Source organism: Macrobrachium nipponense, chromosome 39 (assembly GCF_015104395.2).
Source record: "Macrobrachium nipponense isolate FS-2020 chromosome 39, ASM1510439v2, whole genome shotgun sequence".
In the NCBI taxonomy this organism is placed as follows: domain Eukaryota; kingdom Metazoa; phylum Arthropoda; class Malacostraca; order Decapoda; family Palaemonidae; genus Macrobrachium; species Macrobrachium nipponense.
The window spans coordinates 11,648,572-11,668,169 of NC_061099.1; the positions used below are offsets into that span (position 1 = coordinate 11,648,572).

The 19,598-nt window shown below is 40.4% G+C and overlaps 1 protein-coding gene across 2 annotated transcripts in view; it reads right to left on the reverse strand.

Annotated features, from left to right (window-relative positions):
• Nucleotides 1-9,906, reverse strand: part of LOC135210525 (microprocessor complex subunit DGCR8-like) — a 215,323-nt gene extending 205,417 nt beyond the window's left edge. For both annotated transcript variants that reach the window (XM_064243401.1, XM_064243400.1), the window contains exon 1: nucleotides 9,740-9,906. The gene's annotated coding sequence lies outside the window, so the exon portion shown is untranslated. The remainder of the gene's footprint in view (nucleotides 1-9,739) is intronic.
• Between the last annotated feature and the right edge of the window lie 9,692 nt (nucleotides 9,907-19,598).

Consider the following 19,598-nt stretch of genomic DNA (forward strand, 5'->3'; position numbering starts at 1 on the left):
ATATATATGTATATATATATGTATATATATATATATGTGTGTGTATATATAATATATATATACTATATATATCTATATATAATATATATATATATATGTATATATATATATATATACATATATCTATATCATATATCTATATATATATATATATATAATATATATATATATATATATATACCTTGATACCCTTTCTTCTCAGTTCTCAGGATTCCTAGTCTTCTGGGAAAAGGTTTCAAAACCACGTAAGCTAAGTAAGCTAAGTCACCAGTCACCGTACTTATTTTAAGGCATATTAAGCAGACTCAATTTGTACCAAATTTGCCATCCTTTAATAACTAGCATCCAACTGGTAAACATGGTTTTACACTCAGACACTGATTCTCATAATAAGATTAAGGGCCTACAATATAATCCCCCCTTCTATTTATGGGAATGATCAATCTTATATTTATGGGAATGATCAAGAAACTACCAATCGATCATGATACACTACTAAAATCAGTAGACCATTAAGTTAGTAAACACTAAATGCACATTTCTTGGATTATGCATTTTTAGTGCAAAATAAAATTTGGTGGTTTCAAGAACTTTTATTTCATAGAGAGAGAGAGAGAGAGAGAGAGAGAGAGGAGAGAGAGAGAGAGAGAGAGAGAGAGAGAGAGAATGAATTTCTCATCCTATATACTTCTGGTGGAAAATAAATTTCAAGTTTCAAACCATTTTCATTCCTGAGAACTGATAATCTGATCCAAAATTAAGTAAAAAACAATGATTTACTCTTGTAATGGGCTGCAATAACCTTCCCTGTATGTATAAGTATTCAAAATAACCTCTGATTTTAAATAAAATGCAAACTAGGCCAATCGATGGTGAACTCTACTAACCTACAGATGAGTTAAAGCAAACCATATAAAATGTAGTAACAAACATCAACAGGTTTACTTATCACAAAGTTGACCTATGAACCTCTAAAAAGAAAATCTGCTCTTATGCATGAATAAGCTAACCTGCATCTGAACAGCAGTCTTAACAAGATCCAGAATTTAATAGGGAGGATGACAGTGTGCTATGTAAAACACATTTAACACTTCTCATTTCTTAAACCAAAAATGATATTGTAATGATACAATTAAGTTTGTTCATACTTACCTGGCAGATTATATATATAGCTGATAATTTCCGACACCGACAGAATTTAAAATTTACTTACGACACACGTAGTGGGAGTCAGGTGGTTAGTACCCATTCCCGCCGCTGGGAGGCGGGTATCAGGAATCATTCCCATTTTCTATTCATAATTTTTATTTCCAACTGTCTCCTGAGGGGAGGTGGGTGGGGGCGGGTACTTAATTATATATATCTGCCAGGTAAGTATGAACAAACTTAATTGTATCATTACAATATCATTTTGTTCATGCAACTTACCTGTCAGATATATATATAGCTGAATCCCACCTTTGGTGGTGGGAGAGACAGAATAGAGGATTTAGGAAACACATATGTGCAGATAATTGATATCTTGATTCCTTACCTGTTAGCATAGCTGGCTTCGTGATTACTGCCACGTAAGTCTTGCTTGTGCTACTAGAGTTGCCAGCAAGGTAGAGACTATGAAGCTGGTGCAACTCCAGATGATCTGTCAACAGGGGCGAGACCACGACGTGACTAGACCATGGACCATACTAATGAGGGCAACGAGACAAAAATACCACCACCTGGCTTAGTTTACCAAAGGTATCCACTTAACTAAGCTAATGGAAGGGAGACCCGCCCCCAGCCCCAGGTCGGTCACACAACCATAAACACAAATTAAAAACCCCCCCTAATCCCTAAAAGGATAGGATGAGTGTTACCCTCCTGCCTGCCCCAAAACAGTGTCTGCAGCAATGTTATGGGTCCGAGGGAGAAGCAATTTTCGTATGTCACTTTCACCCATCCCGCAGGTAGTGTGAAGCGAACACCGAATTGCTTCTCCAAAATGTGGCATTCAAAAATATCTTTGAGAGCCATATTTTTGTGAAAGGCTACCGAAGTAGCAATAGCTCTCACCTCGTGAGCTTTAACTTTCAGAAAGCTTTAAATCACTGTCACTACACTTATATGCGCTTCTTGATCGTATTCCTGATGAAGAACGCCAGTGCGTTTTTTCGACATAGGAAGATCAGGTTTTCCTCACTGAACACCACAAATTAAATTGTCCGATGAACCTCTGCAAGCTTTAGTTCTCTGCAGATAGAACTTTAGAGCCCTGACAGGACACAGAGAATCTCTCACGTTTCGTTTCCAACTATATCTGACAACCCTTTGATTTCAAAGGACCTCGGCCACGGGTTGGAAGGATTCTCGTTCTTTGCTAAGAACATGGGACTTAAAGAACACACCGCACTACTTTCTGAAAAGCCATCTGCTTGCTAATGGCCTGAATTTTCGCTAACCCTCTTCGCCGTCGCCAGGAGCGGTTAGGAAGATCGTTTTCTTCTTCGTCAGATTCCTGATAGAAACTGACTGAAGCGGTTCGAAGTTACTCGACATCAAGTATTTGGAGTACCACATCCAAGTTCCCACGAGGGTACTTTAGGCTGGACTACCTTCCTAGTCTCGAACGATCTAATGAGATCATGAATGTCCTTATTATTAGACAAATCGAGTCCTCTGTGTCTAAAGACTACAGAAAGCACGCTCCTGTAGCCTTTAATAGTTGGAACAGCCAACTTCACTTCTTCTCTCAGATGAAGAAGGAAGTCAGCTATCTGGCTCACAGAGGTTGTGGTGGAGGAAATGCCCTTCTTCTTCCTGCACCAGGATCTGAAAGACAGCCCACTGCGATTGGTACATAGCGATCGAGGAGGGCCTCCTTGCGGTGGCAATCGCCTTCGCCACAGGTCTTGAAAAACCCCTCGCTCTGGCCAACTTCTTGATAGTCTGAACGCAGTCAGACTCAGAGCGGGGAGGTGTGGTACCTCTCGAAGTGGGGCTGTCTGAGTAGATCTTTCCTTAAGGGTAGAGTCCTCGGAAAGTCTACCAGGAAGGACATCACCTCTGTGAACCAGTCGGCTGCCGGCCAGAAGGGGGCGATGAGTGTCATCTCGCTCCTTCCGATGCCGCCAACTTCCTCATCACTTCCCCGCCCCGAGATCTTGAGCGGGGGAAAAAGGAAAAGCGTATATGTCTAGGCCCACCCGACCAACTCCAAAGTAGGGCGTCTACTGCGACTGCTCCCGGGTCCAGAAACTTGGGGAGCAATAGAGTTGAAGTCTTCTCGTCCTGGACGTTGCGAAGACATCCACCTGTGGACAGCCCCCACAGGTTCCACAGCGACTGGCAAACCTCTTGGTGAAGGGTCCACTCTGTCGGCAACAGCTGTCCTCGCCGACTGAGAAGGTCCGCCCGAACATTCTGTACTCCTGACACGACCTTGTCAGGATCGTGACTTCTTGCGCTTTTGCCCACAAAAGGAGTTCCTTTGCGATGGCAAACAGAGAAGGCGAGTGAGTTCCCCCTTGATTTCTTAGGTATGCCAGCGTGTGTGGTGTTTCCGAATTGATCTGAAACTACTTTGCCGGATACTTCTTCCTGAAAACCTGAGAGCCAGATAAATGGCTGACAGCTCTTTCAGATTGATGTGCCAGGACACCTGTTCCCCTCTCCAGGTGCCCGACACTTCTTTCCTCCTAGTGTTGCTCCCCATCCACCCGTGGACGACGCGTCGGAAAACAACACTAGGTCGGGTTCCGAAGTTTGAGGAGGAGCCCTTCTGCGAGCTTCCGAGGATCTGACCACCAACTTAAGGTGATCCTTCACCTCTCTCGTTAAACACAAGATCGCCTCCAGATCTTGCTTGTTCTTCCAACTGTTGGCTAGGAAGAATTGAAGAGGTCTGAGGTGGAGCCTACCCAGAGAAACAAACTTCTACCATGAGGAAATGGTCCCCAGCAAACTCATCCATTCCCTCACCACCCGAGCATGTTTCCTTCCCCAGAAAGGGTCGCCACTTTCTCCAAGCATTGAAGTTGTCGCCCCCATGGGACGGAAAAAGCCCGAAAAAGCCACTGAGTCCATCTGAATTCCCCAGATAGACTAAAGATTGAGACGGAGTCAAATGCGACTTTTTCGAGGTTTACCAGAAGCCCCAGGGACTTGCTAACGTCATGGTCGTGTGCAGGTCCTCCAGACACCGTTCCCGCGATGAAGCTCGAATAAGCCAGTCGTCTAGGTAGAGAGAGATCCGTATATTCTCCAAATGAAGCAGCCTTGCCACGTTCTTCATGAGAATGGTGAAAACCATCGGCGCTGTGGTCAGACCGAAGCAAAGTGCCCTGAATTGGAAATACCTTCCCCTTCAGGACAAATCGCAGGTATTTCCTTGATTGGGGGATGGATGGGGACGTGAAAATACGCGTCTTGGAGGTCTAGTGAGACCATCCAACCTCCCCCGGTCTCAAAGCTGACAGCACCGATTGAGTCGTACTCCATCTTGAATTTCTTTCTTTATCACGAAGAGATTTAGGCTGCTGACATCGAGGACGGGTTCGTCCGCCACCCCCCCGAATGTTTCGGCACCAGGAACAGGCGGTTGTAAAACCCTGGCGATTCCAGGTCGAAGACCTGTTCCACCGCTTGCTTCTCGATCATTTGTTCCAGCAGATCGAAAAGCACTTTCTGCTTCTCTCCTCGATAAGAGGGAGACAAATCCTTTGGTGTTGAGGATAGCGGGGGTGACTTCAACGAAGAAAACGGGATCCTGTACCCTTTCCTCACGACATCCAGCGACCAAGGTCGGCATCTCTCTCTTCCAGGGCTTTCGCGAATCGAAAGAAGCCTGGCTCCTACAGGCGTCTGAAGGACTTCCGAATCACTTCCTACTCTTTGACGGAGCAGTTTTGGGGGTTTTTCCTCTGGAAGAGCCTCTTCCTCGGGAGGCTGCTTTCGAGGAAGGTCCAGCACGAAAGGGCTTCGATTTTCTTGGCAAAACGAAGCTCCAGAAGATGAAGCAGCTGCTGGCCTTCTCGAAGATGAGCCTGAGCCAAGATCTTGCGTCGCCTTTTCCTGAAGGCTTGAGCTATGTCCTTAACCCATAGCCTGGGGGAATAGATGGTCTGAGAAAGGAGGCGAGAAAAGCAAGTCTGCCTGCTTTTGCGTTGGAGAGACGGATTTGGCCGTGAAATTACAAAGAGCGCTCTCTTGTTTAGAATCCCTCCCGAGCTAAAGTGCGTAGCCAACTCCTCAGAACCATCCCTGACGGCCTTGTCCATACAAGAAAGAACGCTGGACAGCTCCCCCAGACTAATAGTATCAGAACTCCTTGACCTGGCATCTAAAACTTTCCAAGACACCAGTCGAGAAAGTTGAAGACCTCTAGCGTCCTGAAGAGGACTTTTAGGTGAAAGTCGAACTCGTTATGGTCCAAGTGACTTTTGATGAAGACAGAAAGGGCTCTTCTGGAGGCGTCTACGATGCTCCCGAAGTCACCTTGAGCAGAGGCTGGTAGTTTAACGCCTATGTCTTCTCCTGTTCTCATACCACATGCCTCCTTTACCGCAGAGTCTTGAAGGAGGCGGTAAAGCTAAAGAGGACTTTCCTGACGCTTTCCTCTTCTCCATCCACTCATGGACTTTCCGGAACGCTTGCTTCGTGGAAAAGCGACTTCTTCTTCATTTTAATGAACCCCGATGTCTTCGTTGCCTTAAAAGAAGAAAATTGAGAAGGAGGAGTACGAGGGGCTTCCGGTTGAAAAGTTCTCCTAACTCCGACTGTAGAAGACGCATCAAAACTTTATAGTCCGATGAGACAGTAGCTGGTTGCTGTTCTCCTCTGCTTCTACTAAATCATCGCTAACTCCTTCCTCAGAAACTGGAGAAGTAGGAGGAAACTCTGAAGAAAACTGACGAAAACAGGAAGGGTTCCTTCATCCACCTGAACTTGCATTGTTGAGGAACTGGTGTCTACCAGCGCGCGCTTGGCGTCCGAATACCACACGTTTGGTTGCCGACGGGTGCGCGCTCGACATCTACCAACACACTGCTTGGCGTCCACTGGCGCGCACCGAGCGTCCCACTAGTGCACGCTTGGCTCCGCTGGTGCGCGCCGAGCGTCAGTCAGCGAGCGGCTGCCGCTCACTGGTGCACGTTTATCAACAACAGGTGCGCGTTTGGCGGCACCATGAAGCGCGCTCCACTTGCACAGAAGCGCGCTCAGCGTCCACCACTCGCTTGCGAACATACGAAGACTTGGCGAGCGGGAGATATTTTCATCCTGAGAGCGAGAAGCGAACTTCTCACCTCCTCTAGAGAGCTGCTGGGGAGCAGAACGAACTCTAGAGGGAGACTCGAACGAAGAGAGAGGCGACGCGGAGGAGAAGAGCGGGTCTTGACTTCTTCACAGGAAGCTTCTCATCCTTCCTACGACGCGGAAAGAGACTCTCTAGCAGCAAGAGCGTCCTGAAGTTGCTGCTGCAGTGACTGAATCATCTCTTGTTTGGCGAATCTTCCTGCTCCGGGGGGGAGGGACTGACCCTGTGAGCAGGAGAGCGGCGAGGGGAACGCCTCCCTCCTCCTCCCAGGTACGGCCTCTTCCCGAGCTCTGGAGCGACTGTATCGCTCGCACGAGCTAACTGAATCCAAGTCCGAAGACTCTCTATGACGCCTTTTCTGCGGCGGAAAAGCAGCGAACGCACTGTCAAGGCGAAGATCGCAAAAGCGGAGAAACTAGGACGTGAGCGTCAACATTACGCGCCGTCCTTTTCAGCGGACGTGAAGCACCTTGAGAACTCCACCCTTTACGTGGGGATGAAGCCTCCGATGACGAAAAACACTCCTTGAGGGAGACGTGCACGCGCACGCTCCCTGGCTGGTAGTCTGGGGATTTTCATCAGTCACTGCCGAAGGCACGTCAGATCGGTGGGGGTTCCTTGTAACCCTCCTTCGGCTTTCGACATGCTCCTCCCCAGGTCCTGGGAGTCAAGCAGAGGTCCAGGCCATAGAGGCGAAACGAGGCCGATCTGACGCACCCTCCACTACACAAGGGGTATCACTGCACTTTTGCACGTCACTTTTGCTCTCAAGAGCCAACACTTTCGATTCTAGATTACGAATCGATTCCAATATTAAGGATAAAGTATTACTCTCTACAGACACTGCTTCAGGGCCCGGAGGCAAACTACAGGGTTAGGAGCATTAACAGAAGGAGGGTTAACAGGAGAAACATTAATTTCTTGCACGCCTGAAATACTCCTGGAGGAAGACCTCCTTAACCTATCCTTTTCAAGTTTCCTAAGATAGGTCTCATACGCCTTCCACTCAGAATCTGTTAGTCTTTCGCACTCCTTGCAACGGCTTTCATAACACACATTCATGCTCCCTGCAACTCTTTACATACCGTATGTGGGTCTACTGAAGCTTTCAGTAGCTACCTCTACAATCAGTTCTAGGAGCAGAACCTAGCGCTAGCTGAAACTAGACCCTGACATATTATTCCAAGAAAAGTCCAAACCAAAATCAAAAATCAATCCACTAATAACGTGTGCCTAGCCACCGATCCAATCAATTAATCCAAAAAAGAACCAAAAGGGATACTCAAGTAGCAAAAAGTTTCCAAATCCAGACGGAGGGTGCTGTAAAACAGATGTTCACAACACCGGCGACAGAAAAAAATTATGAATAGAAAATGGGAATGATTCCTGATACCCGCCCCTCCCAGCGGCGGAATGGGTACTAACCACCTGACTCCCACTACGTGTGTCGTAAGTTTTAAATTCTGTTGGTGTCGGAAATTATCAGCTATATATATATCTGACAGGTAAGTTGCATGAACAAATTAAGATTTATATGTGGAATATTATATATGTCACTAATTTATGTATTTACATACAAATGACCCTCATTAATCCGACACAATTAAGACCTTATGAGTGTCATATATTTGCAATAAGTGTCATTATTTCCTAGCAAAAATTATTATAAAAACTTATTCCACAGAAATTCAAATAAATTTAAAATGCAGTGTAAAGTGTCCTTTGCAATTAATATAGTTTATTATTTGGCTTCATTTATAAAATTTTGGCTATCAGGGCAAGCAGTGTGGCACTTTCAGTAAATCAGCACTAAATACAGTGAAAAGAGGGATAGAGTTGGAGTGGTTATACAACATAATGAAAACTAGAAAATAAAGATAAAGTATAAGTAAAAATGGAATTAGAACAATCCACAGCTGCTGAGTGGAGTTCCAAGTCAAGTAGGCTATGGGCCCAGGTTAGGTAAGGTTACAGAAGGCTAGAATAGGATGCAATTTCGTTTTTCACTCATCCCTAGGTGGGGTTAGATAGGGGTGGTCCAGAGAGGTAACGCCTTGTCCAGTGTGATGTGGAACACTTAGGTTAGGCCAGGATGTCCCGGCCCAAGTATTTCACTAATTTTCTTTATTTTCACCCCAAAATATTCAGTTTTCCATTGTAATTCAAAATTATTGTTGGACATGAGGAGTATTATGGTCTAATCAAGATTTTTGGGGTCACATCTATATAAAATATATATATATATCATTATATATATATATATATATATATATATATATATAATATATATATATATATATATATATATATATATATATATATATATATATATATATATATTATATATTATATATATATGTATGTATGTATGTTTCACTGAATTTGAAATAGCCATGAACCCTACTTTAATGTATGCTATTTGCATTTGCGAACATTTTCTTATAATGTACTTAAAGCTTTGAGGTGCACTGGGTCTGATTGGGTTGTGGTTTAATCCTTGGGTTAGGTTGGGGAAGGTACTTTCCAGACTTCTCATCTTTATTCCATATGACTTCCCCATCATAGTTATTTAGGCCTTCTGGGTGGGGAGTGCCTATCAAGTGGTAAGCTCCAACAATGTTACGAATAACACAAGATAATGAGTCAGAAAAATATATGATTCCTGTAGACTATTTAAAGGTTAAATTCAATGATTCTTGACAAATTAAGGAAAAAAATATGGTTCCTGTAGGCTACTGAAAGGAAACATTTTTGGATTCTTGAAGATTTACAAACATAACATACCAACTAGGCTATGGTTACTGTAGTCTATTTAAGCTCAAGGATGCCTAAATTTAACGATTTAAAAACAATCTAAACAAAACCAAATATACGATAATACATAAGCTAAAATGAACTCAAAATAACTCGACAAGACAGTGTAGCACATAGTACTGCATATTGCATAGCGTAACGTCAACGGGGCCTGCAATTGGCATGCTGGGAATGAAGGTATTGGATCGGAGCTCCAGGGGACCAAAGTGGGGTCCACTTACAAGGTATGAATTAATTAGGCCTAAGGCCTAAATGGCCTATTTTCAAACATTAGGCCTAAATGGCCTATTTCAAACATTAGGCCTAAAACCAATTTCTGGCAAGTACAACGTAATTTGGGCTGACTATAGGCCTAAATTTCAACTTCCAAATACCATCTAGACCTAATCTACAAATAGGTATGACAAGGGCATGAGGCCCTGGGGGCCAAAGTAAGGGGGTTAGAGGTATGAATTAATTAAGCCTAGCCCACGGCGGCCTATTGGCAAACAATATTAGGCCTAAAACCAAATCAAAGTCAAGTACAATGAAATTCTGGGATAGCCTTAATTAAAATTAATTTCAACTTTAAAAGCCTATGGGGAATGTAGTAGTAGTAGCTACTTGTTTACAAATAGAGCTTTTTGTTCATACCTTTTGCTGTTTTCTGTCGCGGCACGTGACAAATAACGCTGTAATATAAAATTCGAAACGAAATACGTCAGTTCACTTCACATTACATAAATAAAACTAACCGACGGCGTAATTTTGATAATTCGTAAAGTTGCAGAATAACTTTCCGAATCGGAAGACGAACCTGCAAGGGTGTTCCATTGCGACATGTGTTAGTCATTTATGGTATTGTAACGAAAGTTCTTCACAGTAATTTTGTAACAAAGAGTTATATAACATCAAAATAGTTTTTATATTGTTATTATTATTTAGTTTTAAATCTATAAATATTATACAGTGAAAATTATTGATATGATGTATATTAAAAAAAAGTTTTTTAAAAAGAAACATTACAGATACCTCCTGTCGAAGGTGTTTGTTTTGACTGGTCTTGCAAGTTGCAAGATGTTCAGTGGTACAATAAGTTAGTTTGTGCTAATTTTATGCGTATTTCGTGTATAAAAATCGGCTTTGAACCACGTAAAATCCAAGGCTACGCATATCTAGCAACGGTGAGTAATAATGCAAGTGATAATGAGTTATAAAAAGGAAATGTGAAGTGTGTACCTTACGGGTTGTGTCACTGTACATTCATGATCTTGATTTCATTGTCCGTCCGTGCAAGCTAAACATTCGAGATTAGGCCTAGTTTTCGTCGCTAGAATATGAAACAAATAAATTTAAAAGATTTTTTAGCATTGTTGAAGCCCATTTTAACCACAGACTAGGCTGAAGTCACGGAACCTTGGAAGACATCTTTAATTCATTGGTCTAACATTGGTGAGCTCACCATACTGGCGGATGACCCAGTAAGCCTAGGAATCGTCACAATTTAGAGTCTGTGTTTAGTTTTTAGTTTATTCTACGGTCAGACGGGAAGAATGCAAGATTACGTACAAATCACCGTAGGCTATATCGGTTTTATTCCGAGTATTTTGCGTTCTTCGTTTACTTTAGTAACTCGAATCATTCGAGGAGTGCAATACCTGTATAGGCCTAATAATCGAGATTGCATTGCAGCCATTTGCCAATTTTATCATAGACATTTTAATCATCATTTTGCGAACGTGTAAATTTTCACAAGAAAGGCTTAACGACGGAAATAATATCAGGTATGATGTAATGACTGTATTTATTAGCTCTCGAACTCGAGAAACTGTATTTTTGTGTATCATGAGAATCAGGCTGTTTTATCTGATATCTTACGCCATATTTGACTGATGTATCCCAGCCAGTTCGAGCAGGCATATTTAAAACATTTTTGTGTGCCATGTGTTTTAAATTTATTATCACGTATTTTTACTGATGTGGCAATTTTTGTTTATGTTTGAGAACACCAGATTAAGAAGAATGCAGTATTTTGGCCTAATCGAAGTCGTTTGTGCCTTTTACTTACTATATATTTCGTAGGCAATATTTTGGAGAGGTTGCCTGGTTCCCTCTAGCTGGCGATATCAGTCTCCCCATTATTTTCGTCAATAAGGGTTTGGCAGTGATTGATGTCAAACGATATTAGCTGAGGCATTTGAAAGCCCGAGCTGTGTAGGGTGCAGTAAACGGTGTAGAATGGCGTAGGTAGGCTGAACCATCAACTTGTGAAGCCTAGCATGCATCCAATTTTGTGTTTGATCCGTCTCATGGCCTTCAGCCGCATCAGGAGTACCATCTCTCTCTCTCTCTCTCTCTCTCTCTCTTCTCTCTCTATGTATGTATGTATGTTAGTATGTATAAATTGTTTATGTAGATGTATGTATATATATATATATATATATATATATTTATTGTATAGGTATCTATATATACTATGTTATGTAGGCCTGTGTATGTATATAGCTATAATCTATATATATATATATTATATATATATATATATATATATATATATATATATAATATTCTATATATAGATATTATATATATATATATATATATATATATATATATATTAGATATATAGTATATAATATATATATATATATTAGATATATATATATATATATCGGTGTATGTACGTATATAAGTAAGTATGTATGTGTATACTGAAGCGATTGAAAGCCAGGAGATGGCTCCTCCCAACACTTCCAAATTTAGATACGTACATTTCCTTATCCTTTCAGCCTCCATGAATTCAGAATGACGAAACAGTCAGAAAACATTGATTCACTGATTCACCTTCACTAATCTATGTACCTCTGTAACGTATCCACATTTCTCTGCTTTTCAATTTTACTTAGACTACATGTAGTCTGCAAAACAAATCAACAATCTTAACCAGTCAGCAGTTTTAACCTTTCAACTACTTTCTATTTCTTCATTCTCATCCTATAGGAATATGATATAAGGAGGAATTGTTAGCTTTCAGTCAATTCCACTGGATGGTATGGGACTAGCGCTGACCTCATGAGGACCAGTTTCATTTTTCATGTGTAGGTAGCGAGATATGTGCTCTGCTGCTGTCCTGGGATTTTGGGAGATTTACAAAGGATTAGGGCTACTAAATATTTCACGTTGGAAACGACAAATGGAATAAATACGTAAATACATATAAGGTTAAAGGCGTTGGTTGGGATCAGAATTGGTTCAAGAGCGCCTCAGTGGCGTGGTTGGTATGGTGTTGGCGTCCCACCTCGGTGATCGCGAGTTCGATTCTCGGCCATTCCATTGAGGAGTGAAAGATGTGTATTTCTGGTGATAGATGTTCACTCTCGGCGTGGTTCGGAAGTCACGTAAAGCCGTTAGTCCCGTTGCTGAATAACCACTGGTTCCATGCAACGTAAAATACAAACAAACAAACCAACAAGAATAGGTTCAAGGGTATCTGACCTTTGGAAGAAAATAAAGAAAATGATCTTCTCCAATTACAATGCAAGCAAGAGCTAAGATTAAACCAATTAGATATCGTATTAGGAAGGCAAATGAAGACAGATTGAGTTAGAGAGAGAATCAGATAACAGGCAAGAGAGTGACACGAAAGGTCAAACTCAGATTTGTTTACTGTTTCTAAAATAATATTAGTGTTGTTCCTAAATTCAGTTTGAAAAAATATTAATAATAAAAAAAACTTTAGATCCAAATCATTTCAGCAACATTGTTCTGTTATTATCTGGAAATTGCCTCAGTTTACGATTTTCCTAAACTGTGTGTATAAGGAAACGCTTAAATTCTGTGGAATATGATTTACGTTGGTTTTATATTTAGAAGACGATAATAATTGCATATGAAATCGACTCAGCAGTTAAATGTAAACGTTTAAGAGCGAACAAATTATTGCCAGGAGCCTCTCCCTTTCAATTAAAGGGATTACTGACGTGTGTGTGTGTGTGTGTGTCTTTGTGACAGCCACATTAATGATTCTCTACTGTCTTGCACAATACATTGGAATTGTCATCTTAAATTGCTCTCATGTTTATGATTATCATGGAGACAAAGAAACCGAGAGAAATTATCTGTGGAGAAGAGCTATCTGTTTGCTATTCGCCTGCATCAATTATAACCGCTCTAATTCGATCCCCACTGGCTATCGGATTGTGGATTTTATCATTGGTTGAACGTTGGGTCTGCAGATAAAACTCGAGGTGTTTGTACTTGTGTATTTATACAAGTCGGCCACCTTTATCTTGACATTTGATTGTGAACTGTGTACTACTTAGCTGTCGTCTGCTGAGCGCATGTTTTATTCATTGGAACTGATATGTTACAAGTAGTATGTTGTATACATATTCCTCCCATCTCTCTCTCTCTCTCTCTCTCTCGTCTCTTCTCTCTCTTCTCTCTCTCTCTCTCTCTCAGAAAATTTTTCTTCACACATTTACACGTGTGTGTGTGTGTATATATATATATATTATGGTATGTATAAAAAGAAAATAAATCGTTTTTTTTACCTGTTTTACCAGTGTTGATCTAAGCCGTGAGTAATATGGCTTGCATTGTTACATTGTTGCATTGTTACACATTAAAAAAAATTCCATGGTATTTGTGTCAAAGTGTTTCATATATTATTGTATGATGTAAGTACCATTTATTTTCCGGTTTTCATAATTTTTCAAATTTTACAGTACCCCCTTCCATATTCTTTCTTGTTCCATCTGACTTCCCACCCTCTCTAATAATTGTGTCGTAGTTTCAGCTTCGAGGTTTTCATCCTGTTACACCGTTCAAACCCTCTTTCTGTCAGTTACCATTTGAGCGCTAATTGACCTCATAGGTCCCAGCGCTCGGCCTTTGGCCTGGTCCCTATGTTATATTCTATTCAAAATTTCTCAGATTATATCGTAGATTGTATCAGATTGTATCGTTAGCGAGAACCTCGATTGTTTGTCACCTCCGCTCTGTCATATTCTGTGTCGCGGACGCGATGGTCAGCAAATCTAATTAGTCCTCTAATCCTTATACACTTCCCGAATGGACATCCCGTATCATCTTACGTGCTACCCCCCCCCCCCCACACCCCCCCACCCCCGCCACCTCCCCATCTGTGCCATGAGGCCATTAACATACACGCATACACACACATGCATTTCATGTAGGGCTTATTTTGTTTTGCGTAGTCATGAAGGACTCTGTGTCTTCACCATATATATATATATATATATATATATATATATATATATATTAATATATATATATATATATATATAATATATATAAAGTTTGTATATGTTTAAATTATTTGCCCATCTTAATGCAATGATACCTTGAAAAGTATATGGTGACGTTGTTCAACATACTCGGTGAACTCACCTCATAAATACTTCGTGAAAAGGCTCCCCTACTAATGTGAAATGCTGACGTAGGCTTTTTTGAACCCCATTTCAAAATGATTACAAAGTTATTTGAAACCGCATCCCCCCCCCCCCTCCCCCCCTCGTGACCACGGTTGACCGAAGCCGCAGTAAATGGTGGAAAAACGAATCCTGTAGCAGCAACGAGACGAAAAATTCATATGTCGACGCGATATTTTTTTTTTTTTTTTTTTTTTTTTTTTTTGTTTTTTTTTTTTTTTTTTTTTTTTTTGCGAGCGTCGAATTGCCCGTATCGGCCGATCACATTCCCTCGTTCAAACGTTTATAAAAATTTCTTGCGAGTGTGGGATGATAGCTTATCTGCAACGCTTCCGTAAAGTGGCTGCATGGGTGCTTTGGGTTACCAATAGTTCCATGTGCTTTTGCAGTATTTGTCTTTGATGAAGTATTTATCGCCTTGTCTTTGATGAAGTATTTATCGCCTTATTTTTACCAGCGTTTTTAATTTCTCAGTTTGGTCTGTTTGTGTGAGTTCCCGTTTTCTGTTTTTCCCATTTTCTGTCTTTCTTTGGTCACTTTTATTCCTGAACTTCGAACTATAATCCGGTAAGTACTATTATTAGTCAGTTGTTCTCCAGGCGGATAACATAAACAAAAGCTATGCTTTATTGAAACAAATTAAAAGCGTGAGTCAAGGTCCTAGATACCTCACCATTGCCGGACGAATAAAACAAATAATTGCTTCAACAAAGTGGCTGAACTACATACTGTTATATTCGGTGGGAGGGTCGGGAAAGGTATATATATATTATTATAATATATATATATAATATATATATATATATTAATATATATATATACTATATATGTGTGGTGTGTAATATATGATAATTAGTATATTATATAAAGAGAGAGAGAGAGCGAGAAGGAGGAAGAGGAGGAGAGAGGAGAAGAGGAGAGAGAGGAGAGAGAAGTATGACTAGTGATGAACGCAACGGTAAATTAGCTGATAAAATAATATATATAGATAGGTCTTTGCTTCGCGACAAGCTAATGTTTGTCATGTTAAACATTATTGCAACATGTACCTGGTATTAGGACGGTAGTGACATTTGTTTGAATAGGCTGAGATAAATTGGTTTTTCAGGGAGGCTAGGCCTACCTCTCGTGCGTCCCATTTGATCTTATCCAAGAACGGCAACAGTGTTAAATCATAAAGCCTGAATGTTGATACAACACAGTGAGGTTAAATCACTTACTCATGAAGTAATAAACAGCCTTTCGAAACCGATGTCAATCAATTGAACATCGATCACAGTGGCAGTGCGTTTTCAATGTGCTGCAATATGTGACTTTTTTTTCTAATATCACATTTACGCAGTATGCTTTTGTTTGGACGTCAAATGGGCGTTGCGAAATGGATAATCCACTTATGATCCGGGGGTGACAAACGCCCCAATATTTGTTCTGAAATATATATGCCGCCATGAAGTGGCGTTCGTTGCAAAGTTATGTAATGCGTTTGCTTTGCATGATTTTATATATATATATATATATATATATATATATATATATATATACATATATATATATTTATATTTAGCAAAGTCTTCAGAAGGATGGATGAAGCTCTGAGTATCGTCAATATTTTCTACAAATATATTTCGTCTTGATAATCAAAAACGAATATTTCTGTGGATCCTTCTACTGATTAACTTATGGAGCGATACGGTGGTTTTTGTATTGCATTGCTATATTATGGTATATCCTATATAATATATTATATTATTTTATATAATAGATAGATTTTAGATAGATAGCCTAATTGATATAGATAGATAGACATGACTGATATGGTTTTATGTATATATATTATATATTGTATATATATATATATATATTTATATATATATAGATATTATATACAGATAATGTATGTACCATATATATTATATATTGTATGTTTTATATTATATATATATATATATATATAATATATATATGTTATATATATTCATAGAGCCAATTAGGAACTGAGAATATTGTTGAATAAGCCCTTCATGTCGAGGAGCGCGCTCTCTCTCTTCATGCTTTTTATCCGCTACCAGTCTATAGAAGGATGACTTATATACTGTAGAACGGTAGCAGACAATAGGGTTTGGGAAAAGCTACGTATGATCGAAAACTTGTTCAGTCTCTCTCTCTCTCTCTCTCTCTCTCTCTCTCTCTCTCTCTCTCTCTCTCTCTCTCTCTCAGATGTTGATTCAGATGAAAGGTTACTCGGGAAAAACCTGTTGCCTTTGTGTGTTTGTCGAGCGTTAACCACCCTGACGTCGTCGGAATTGTGTGAGAGGCGATTATAAATGCTTTGTTTATAACGGAGTCTCCCGGTTGGCTCACCTGAGAGACGCCATTGCAAGGTCCATTAAGTTCATCCGGGAGTCAATTGTCCCGCTTGACTTCCGTTTCTTCGAATGAGTTTCGGATTGCTCTCTCTCTCTCTCTCTCTCTCTCTCTCTCTCTCTCTCTCTCTCTCTCTCTTTCTGTTAAGATTATATCAAGGTCTGCATAGTCAGGTCTGTGTACATCATATGCTAAAATCAACAATTTCTCTCTCTCTCTCCTCCTCTCTCTCTCTCTCTCTCTCTCTCTCTCTCTCTCTCTCTCTCCTCTCTCTCGCTCCTCTGTTAACAGTATTTCAAGGTCTGCATAGTCATCTCGTGTAAATCAATAATGCTAAAATCAACAATCTCTCTCTCTCTCTCTCTCGGTCTCTTACCTCTCTCTCTGCATCTCTCTCTGTTAAGAGTATTACAAGGTCTGCATAGTCAGCTCTGTGTAGATCATGTGCTAAAATCAACACTTTCTCTCTCTCTCTCTCTCTCTCTCTCTCCTCTCTCTCCTCTCTCTCTCTCTCTGTTCTCCTCTCTCTCTCTCTCTCTCTCTCTCTCTGTTAAGAGTATTTCAAGGTCTGCATAGTCAGCTGTGTGTAAATCATATGCTAAAATCAACAATTTCTCTCTCTCTCTCTCTCCTCTCCTCTCTCGTCTCTCATCTCTCTCTCATCTCTCTCATCTCCACCTCTCTCTCTCTCTCCTGTTAGAGTATTACAAGGTCTGCATAGTCTGCTGCGTACATCATAGGCTACGATCGACATTTCCTCTCCCTCTCTCTCTTCTCTCTGTTTAAGAAGTAATTACAAGGATCTGCATAAGTCCTCCCCTGTGTAGATCATGGTGCTAAAATCCAACACTCTCTCCTCTCCTCTCTCATCTCTCTCTCTCTCTCTCTCTCTCTCTCTCTCTCTCTCTGTTAAGAGTATTACAAGGTCTGCATAGTCAGCTCTGCGTACATCATAGGCTACGATCGACAATTTCTCTCTCTCTCAAAATCACCTCCTCTCCCTCCTCTCCACAAAAAAAACTCTCACTCTCTCTCTCTCTCTCTCTCTCTCTGTTAAGAGTTATTACAAAGGTCTGCTAGTCCAGTCTGCGAGAATCATGTGCTAAAAATCAAACACTTTCGCTCTCTCTCTCTCTCCCTCTCTCTCCTCCTCTTCTCCGTTCTTCTCTCTCTCTCTCTGTTAAGAGTATTACAAGGTCTGCATAGTCAGCTCTGCGTACATCAAGTGCTAAAATCAACAATCTCTCTCTCTCTCTGTCTCTGCTTATAGTATATTAACATTTGTTCAGTGACTGGCCTTGTAAGAGCAACCATTACTAGTTGAGGAGGATTCTCTCTCCAATAGCTCACGAAGAATATAAAGGACATTGTTATACGCCCTTATAAAACCTTTTTTTTTTTTTTTTTTTTTTTTTTTTTTTTGTTTGTTTGGCGGGGTGTGGGCGGGGGATTGTCTTGTGGGCGGTTAGTGGGGCTGACGTGACTGTCTCTTTCAATTCAGGTCAGGTATCCTTATCAACCAGCCTGGAAAAATCACTGAATTTCAGGTTCCTCGGATTTTTCTTTCGTTCCCCCATATGTATCGTTTACTCGGGGAGTAAGCCTCCAAACTACATTGTCGTTGTTGTTGTTGTTGCTGTTGTTGCGGTTCTTGCTGTTGTTTTTTGAGTGATAGGAAAGCCCTATGGAAAAGATTAAATAGGTTTGAAAAAGGTGTTTTGCGTTGAGTTAAAGATACAGGAATTTTAGGATAGGATGTTTATGATTAATTGATTAGAATGAAATTGTAAAAAAAAGAAATAATGTGTGTGTTAAACAGTACAGAACAATTATTTCCAATAAAAGGTAACATATTGATTATAATTTTCGTTGGTGAAACAACTCGCTATTTGATTATGGATTTTAGCACGCGCCACGAGTAAGCTGGAGGTCGGATGGTTTCCAGCTGAAGTTTTAAAGAGAGAAAGAAAGAGAAAAATGCTTTTAGTGTCTCAGGTGTTAGTTAGACCACTGGCTCTTGAGCTCGGGAACTCGAAATCATTTCGAAACGAACAGAAATTAAAGACGATTTTAATTCAATAAACGAACGGGAATTAGCACGGTTTCAGTTTAATAATTGAACGGGAATTAACAACGCTTTCAGGTTAATAAACAAACGAGAATTAACAATGGTTCCAGTTTAGTAAACGAATGGGAATTAACAACGGTTCCAGTTTAGTAAACGAATGGGAATTAACAACGGTTTCAGTTTAATCATTGAACGGGAATTAACAACGGTTTCAGTTAAATAAACGAACGGGAATTGAAAACAATTTTATTTTAATAATTGAACGGGAATTAACAACGTTTTCAGTTTGATAAACGAATACGAATTGAAAACGGTTCCAATATAATGATCAGACACGGTTGTTGGGACTCCGTCTGGAATGTTAATATTGGATGTTAATATAGTTCGAGAAGAGGTTTACGAAACCGCCGTTCAGTAGATTTCATTAGAGAAATTCCATATTCTGAAGTATGATTATGTACTCATCAAAACTTTTGAATTCCTTTCAGTGGAGAACCGTTTTTATTACAGTATTATGCAACCGAAGTTTGCTGTCTCCTTATTCAAGTCAAGATTGCGTCCCCAACATTACCCCTGTAAGAAGAGAGGATACTCTTAATCTATAATACATGCCACAATAATAAGCTTA